Raw genomic sequence first — 8,337 nt, forward strand, 5'->3', positions numbered from 1 at the left:
TACTCAAATCACTCTATGAAAAAGATATCTGCACACACATGTTTACTGCAACATTATTCACAATAGCAAAAACATGATACCAATCACACTGCCCATCAAAAGAGAATTGGATAAAAAAAAAATGTGGTACATATACATGATGGAATATTATGCAGTCATAAAAAAGACAAAATTATGAATTTCACAGCAACTTGGATGGACTTGAGTCTGTAGTATTGAGTGATCTGTCACAGAAACAAAGAACTGAGTACCAAATATTCTCTCTCATAAGCGGACCTTGAACAATTATCATAGCACTATAAGAAATGGATTGGCGGTAGTGGAAAACTACCAGGAGAGGGAGAGGGGCATACTTCATCTACAAGGGTGCTTGTATAATGACCATTTGTACACCAGACCCTGAATTGTATCCCGCATTCTAAAAATAAATACATAAAACAAAATTTATGGAAAAATAAATGATTTAAATAAAGTATATATGTAATTATTAATGCCTATGATTATTTTGAAACTCTACAAAGAATATTCTAAATTGACATTTCAAAATCTATCAAAGTTGGTGTTTAAGTTACAGTTATTTGAATAACTAGCTCAGAGCCAATATTCTGACTGATCCCATTTTGAACGTAAATAAAATACTTTCTTTCACCTCTATTGTTGTACCCAGGATATGAGCAGGTGAGTCGTGCTTATAGTATCCATACTATTGCCTTCTCAATACTAATATACTCTCAGCTTTACAAATACAAAAGAAAAACCTTTCTGCTTTTCTAAGCCTTTTCAGTAGAAAGTATGCATCTGTGTGATTGGTCGCTGGGTTAAGAGGTTGCATAGATTACTAGATCGAACTACACTTTACATCCAAATTAATGTCACAACTGTAACAAATTGGGATGCTCGGCTATTGTCAAACAATGTAGAGCCAAGGTTGGCAAATTAGTTAGTATTAGCATATAGACCTTTTGGCAGGAGAGGAAAGCTTTTTTCTTAGAGCTGGGCATTCTGTAGGATTTGTCAACTCAAATCTGCCACCAGTCTCATTATCTCATTTGTCTTATTTAGGCTGAATTGGCAGTTATGTCTTCATGGCAAATGTTTGTTTTTACAAATGAGCAGTGAAGCAGAATCTGGGAGACACAACAGTAAAACAGCTTTACTGCAAGTTTTTAAGGTATTTCTAGAACTGGATTATTGATTTAAAGCTACAGACATTTCCTTTCCTCCTGTGATTTCTTTTTATATTGTAAATTTGTGGCTAATAGGACACCTAACAAAGAAATTTGAGTTTCTCATGTCAATTAGACAAAAATGTATTGAGGTTTGAGAGTTTAAAAGACTCGTTGAATGATGTTGGACAAGATAAAGATTAAGAAGTTACTTATAATTCGAATTTTTTTTAGTATTATAAGTTAATTTTTTCTTAGATGATTCTGAGTGACACAATCATATACCTTACTCACCTATGTGGATATCTTTATGCATGTGCAAAACCACACACATATATTTAAACACATAGATGCACATGTGACCTCACTATAACATGACTTATTCTGATCAATAATATGTATGATAGGCTTATTTTATTTATCCAACTGACAGTGAATTTTAGAAGATTATGCAGTAAACTATTTTCTTTCCTTGGGTACACATAAATACAGTCTCTCATGAGTACTACTCATACCTCAGAGTAGTAGGGTAAATGTGAATGTGTGAAAGTAATGTGTTAACAATAATATGTATATAATCTGTTTAATATTTTTGTTAAGACTGCATCATCTAAGTTACACTATATGTTGCAAAAATAGTACCATACTTAATTACTAGCAAAAAATAAAAAGGTTAATTATATGGAAACCAAATGTAGAAAAAGAAAACAATAAATGCCACATAATATGAATTGTTCACAGGTTTACGTAGTTCAGCAATTTTATTTTGGTCATGTTCTTGAAGTAACAGTTTCTACCACGTAAGATCTACCAGATAAGTACTGTCATTATTCTCACCCAAAATCTTTGTAGACCTCAAAGGTTATGGGTGGTTGGCTCAAAGTTATAGATTAAATGATTATGAACAAATAAAATTTATTCATGAAAACAATATAATAAACAAACTTATACTAACATAAGTAACAAGGAAAAATATGATTTCCTTATGAGTAAACAAAAATAGTCATGAAGTACTGTCTGGTTTTTATTTAAAATGTGATGGTTGTGATATTGTAGGAAAATTTGCAATATGCACTGTAGATTTGACATCCAAGAGGGGCCTGTTGCTTTGGCCACAGTTATTAGTTCATATTGGTTCTTCAACTTATAGATATATAAGCACCAAAATTGCATTTGCTTCAACGTCAGTAACACGAATAGAATATTACCTAAGGATTACAGTAGGGACTTCACATTGGAAACATTAATAAATTAAATACTAGTCTTAGTGGGAAATAGTGTAAGTATATTAACAATTTATTCAAGCTAACCCCCCAAAACATTTTCAAATATGCAGAAAATGTTATTTATAAATATTATACTTACATTAGCAATTACATTTTTACCAATTAATTTGGAGATTTTAATTAAGAAATATAACTTCTTTATAGTTCACTTAAAAACACAATGAATGTTTTTGGGTGTTTTGCTTTGTACATTTCAATTTCTTTTACCTTTATAGTTAAAAAATAGAATGCTCGCCGGGCTTGGTGGCTCAGCCTGTAATCCCGCGCCTTTGGGAGGCTGAGGTGAGTGAATTGTCTGAGCCCGCGGGTTCGAGACCCGCCTGGGCAGCTTGGCGAGACACCATCTCTACAATAAATCAAAAAATCAGTCCGGCGTGGTAGCGCATGCCTGTAATTCCGGCTACGCAGCAGGTTGAGGCGGATGGATCGCCGGAGCCCAGCAGGTCGAGGCTGCGGTGGCCAGGAGCGGCCACTGCACTCCAGTCTGGGCGACAGAGTGAGACTCCGACTCAAAAAAAAAAAAAAAAAAAAAAAAATAGAATGCTCATTCTTCACGTTCAGTCTCAGTGAGGTCTTATCAAAACATGTTGGTAAACATTGGCACGTGTAGAAAATTTCCCTTTACAGAATCTCTGACAGGGATCAGCATTCCAGTTTGAGAAAGGATTATACTGTAATGCAAAGTATTGTGGTCCTAAATATGTAATATAATAGCTACCCTGATTTATCTTCAACCTCAAAAGATCAAGGAGAAAATGGTGTTTTGAAGACTTGTATGCTATAAAAAAAAAAATTATCAAAGGTCATCACATATATGTTGGTTACCTCTCGATAGCATTAATTACTATCCTATGTTTTCGGATATGAAATTAAACTTCTAAATCATGTTTAAGCTTTATTTACATAAATTAGCTTGCGAGTAGAGAAAATTACACTTTCTAAAGTGAAATCCACTTTTTCTTTTTTTTTTGTTTTTAGACAGCAGGATTTATTAAGCGAACAGAAAAGCTCCCACAGTGGGAGGGGATCTGAGGGAGTTACCTCCACTTTTTCACTAAACTAATTAATATTTGCAAAAACTGAGACAGATATATTGATTTCAAGTGATCACTAGAGATTATGAACCACTACTACAAAATTTCAAAATTGTAAGACAAATATCAATCGCATCATTAAACAGAGTGGATGTATATGTCATAGAGAAATGGAATTTCTTTAGGCTCAGCACAAAATGGGAAAGCAAAATTAGGACAATAAGCAATCGCTGGAACTGCTGTGTGTCCTGAATTTGTACACCTGTGAGGGGATAGCTAAGTCTGGAATCTTTGGGTCTGTACTTGTGCAGGATGGGGAGCTAGATAAGAATTATCTCACATGCAGTTGGAATAAAAAAAGATCTGTGACATAAGAATAATAGTTAATGAGAAGAGATTTGAACACATAGATCATCTTTCTAATCTGACAGTAAGAAAAAATGTCTTTTGAGTTTCAGACTCTGGGTAAAAATAAAATAAAAATAACTTCTGACATTTTGTGGCAACTAGCTAGGAGGGAACTGAATTTATACTATTTGTCTGGTTGAAAGATACAAAAGAAAAATTAATTTAGAGTAGACTGGATTTGTATTTCCTCTAGGTATCAAGCAGAGAGAAAAAAATTTAAAAAAAACTTATCCTTTCTAGGAAATTGATTCTAGAACCCAGTCTCATAGAAATGACATAAAGAGTTACAAAATATAAATATGAGTCCCAATTTAAAGCCACAAAATATAATAAGAAACAAGGTTCCATGAGTGATATTCGACAGAAAAAAATACAAGGTACATAAAGATTATATATTAAAGTTACTAAATATTGCAGTAGGCTGAATGACTGCTCCCAAATATATTGACATCTGAATTTCTAGGACCTGGAATATATGGTCAAAAGGATTCACAAATGTGATTAAGTTAACAAAATTAAGATGGAGACATTATCCTGGATTATTCTTCAATACTGGATTATCTTTATAAAATGGAAGGACTAGTAGAGTTAGCATCAGGGAGAAAGGAAGAGATTCTCCTCTGGAGACACCAGTAGTAACCAGACTTGCTGTTTTCTTAGTTATAGTCCTTTAAGTCTCATTTCACTGGACTAGATTAAAAAAAAAATGTAGTATATATACACAATGAAATACTACACAGTCATAAATAAGGACAAACACATGGACTTCGCAGCAATGGATTTAGAGTCTATAAGACTCAGTGATCTATCACAGAAACAAAGAACAGAGAGCTACATATTCTCACTTATAAGCGGACCCTGAACATTTACCATAATACTATAAGAAAGGGATTGGAAGTAGCGTGACACTGCCAGGGGAGACAGGAGGGGGAGGGACATAACATCCATAAGGATACCTGATCCCATACCAGCTGAAATGGGGACCAAAGGGAGACCCAAATTTTACCTGTATGATGACCACTTGTATATCTAATCCTGAATTGTACTCCTTATCTTTAAATAAAAATGAAGTTAATTAATTAAAAAAGACTCATTTCAGACTTCTGACCTCCACATAAGAGAATACATTGTAGTGTTTCGAGCCACTAAGTTATGAGTTATGGAATTAGTTACAGTAATAATAGGAAACTACTACACTTTAAAGAGTGAAATAAAAATGCTTTATATGATCAAAGTATTAAAAGAAAAATGAAAAATTTTCCTGAGGAGAGGATACTATAACTAAATACAGGCAGACTTTGGGGAACAAAACTAACTAACCAATAAGTTGTAGTGATTTTCAAAAATGTATGAATTCAGATTAAAAATTCTTCATGAGTTAAACAATAACATAGGTATAGCAAAAGAAATAGATGAATGATTCATCTGAAGAAAATAGACGGATTAAGTAGAAAAGATAGAATATTCAAAGAGGCTTAAGAGATATTGAAAAATAGGATGAGACATAATATATATCTAAATGGAAAGGAAAGTGTTTGAAGAAAGAAAATACTGGAAGAAATTTAATCTGAGAAATTTCTAGAACTAATGAAAGACAATCCTCACACTTAGGGAATGTTCAGTCACTTTTTTGAAAATAAAAATTTATGCTTAAATACATCATAATCAAATTGAATAACACTAAAGATAAGTAGAGGACATATTAATACCAGCCAGGTAATATTTTGTGCAGATACATGTCTGAAATCTGTATATGACATCTCAGAAATACATACCTCAGATAGGAGGTTAATGTTTTAGTCATACAGGAGAAAAAGAGAGTATGCCTTTTTGTAAGTATAAGGCAAAACGGAGAAAAGACCAGCACGATATATGAGAAAACAGTAAACAAAGGTTTTATATACTATAATGTGACAGACAGTCATGTGATGAGACAGTGTTGTGGCTCCTTTGATTCTTTATATGTATAATGAAAATGGAATAAAATTTTTAAAAGGAAAAACAGCATTATGATAAAATGGCAATGTCTATATATGTGTATATATATATATACATATTATATATACATATATTATAACATACTAAAGGAATCTTCTTTAAACAATGTTTTTATCATTTTCTCCCCTTACTCATAACATAAAACCACTCTTATTTTTCTACATCTTGCTTTTCTGCTTAATTTTGCAAACATGCAAACATGTCAACTTTTATACCCAGCGTTATCCTACTTCTCTTTCCTTCATCTTCAGATTTATTTGCATAATACTGGAATTATTAAAGAATTTTTAAAAATTTTATATGCATTTTTTATCATCTTACTCTACCTCTGTGATACATATGAAACAACTCATATTTTCTATCAAAATCCAGCAATCTCTGATCTAGGTTAAAATGCTCCTTTGGCCTCGATTAGTCCAGAACTCATGAACTCACACCTTTATAGAATACTCTTGGGGAAACAAACAAAACAAAAACAAAAACAAAATCCTGCATATTTATCTTGAATCCATGAATTGATGTCTATTTCTGATAAGAAGCGGATACAATTATGAGATTGCGTCTATGGGCTATTGGTTTAATTAAGTAATATTTTTATCTATATCTTTTAAAGAAATAATGTTACTCCCTAATTCAATAAGTTAGGAGCACAAGTGATTTATCTTCAGATGCCTGGGGGCTGGGGGAGATCGTTCCTGTTTATAAAATATGTTTGTTTCTTTGAGGATTAAATGTCGCATATATAGTAAAAGAATAATTGAATGTAACAAAAAACCCCTAAAATCTGCTCTGAATAAAATATTAGGAAAAGTTAAAGTATGCTATGCACCAAAATAAATTTGTTTATACACACACATGAGGGAAGACTCCCCCCCACCCACCAAATAATAGACTTTATTTAGGAAAAAATTGTATATTTATTCCTACATGTTTACACTTCGGTCACCTTCAAAGTATTCTCTGTTTGATGCAATAAACCTCTTGATCTCTATTTGATGAAATACACCTTCAAAGTATTCTCTGTTTGATGAAACATACCACTGCCTCAAACAGTTTTTGAGCTCATCAATTTTGATGCCTTTTAGTGTTTTTGCCATCTTTTGTTTAATCTCTTCCACATTGGCAAAATGTTTCCCTTAGAGGACATATTTTCATCTGGTGAAACAAAAAAATGTCACTCAGGGTGAGATTGGGTGAATAAGGAGGGTGGGGCACAGTGATCATGTGGCTTGTGGTCAAAAACCACTGAACACTCAGAGCATTGTGGCAGGTGCGTTGTTATGATGCAACAACCAGTCACGTTTGCCACAACTCAGTATGTTTTTTATGCGAATCGTGACGCAACCTTCTCAAAACTTCCAGATTAAAACTCTGGTTAATCTGATCTGGAGGAACAAATTCTGAGTGTACTGCAAGGAGCCTGCCTTCCAAAAGATAATTCTGGGTTCTTTTGGATTCCCCACTCTACAAACCTAAGTTTCAAGCACCTACCCCTGCCAAAGAGCAGAACATTAGCAAAAGGGTAAGTACCTTTTTAAGGCATTTGAAGATGGTTTAAAGCTTCATCCAAAGAGCAAGACATGTGTTCCAAATTTGAGAAGTTCCTATATTACTACCTCCTGTCTAAAACTACTATAACTGAATATTCTGTACTGTGCTATAATTTCATAGGTGAGAATGGTACATCTTATACTTAAAATACCTCCCACTTTTTTGAAATTTCAAGATTCTAAATTTTAAAGAAATTCCCTTTGAAGCAAAAAAAAGAAAACCTTACATTTCACCATGTCTCAACAGTTAAAACTTACTGTTAAGGGTGAAAAACTAGAGGTTTGCTAGTTTTTACATTAATTGATGTGGATTTATATTCACTGTTTGGAAACTAGTTAATGGTCATTTATTCATTCCACCTGTTTCCAGAGTAATCACTTTACCATATTAGCAATTGTTTGACCAACCTACTCACATACACAATAAAACTCAGTTTTAAATTATATCATAAAGAGTGTGATCTAACTGTAGAAATTATTTTTTGTGTGAATTGTTGGTATTCCTCCTTCTTCTGAAAACAGCTCCCGTTTCTTCTCTCTGTTTCTTCACACTTAACATGAAGTCCTAATGTAAGCAGATATTCCTCCATTTCTCTACACAGAGATTGTGGAATGAAAGACTCTGGACAAAGATTATAAAAATCTGCTGTTGGTGATTAGGGCACCATGTGGACATGCAAACAGAGCAGCTATACATGAGATTCCTCCATTATTTTTACCTGAAGTTAATGAAAGGAGCTTGTTCCATGTGCTTCCCCTGTGGAGTTTTGTGTCTCTGGCAGTTCTTGGTGCCCATTACTCTCACTACAAAGAGACACTTGATCAATTTTAGGATAAATGAAGCCCAAACTAGAGAGAAAGAAACAAAGGGAAGAGTGATAAGGCTTATATCCTT

The sequence above is a fragment of the Carlito syrichta genome, unplaced genomic scaffold, assembly GCF_000164805.1.
Source record: "Carlito syrichta isolate Samal-C Ts95f unplaced genomic scaffold, Tarsius_syrichta-2.0.1 Scaffold302043, whole genome shotgun sequence".
Lineage (NCBI taxonomy): Eukaryota > Metazoa > Chordata > Mammalia > Primates > Tarsiidae > Carlito > Carlito syrichta.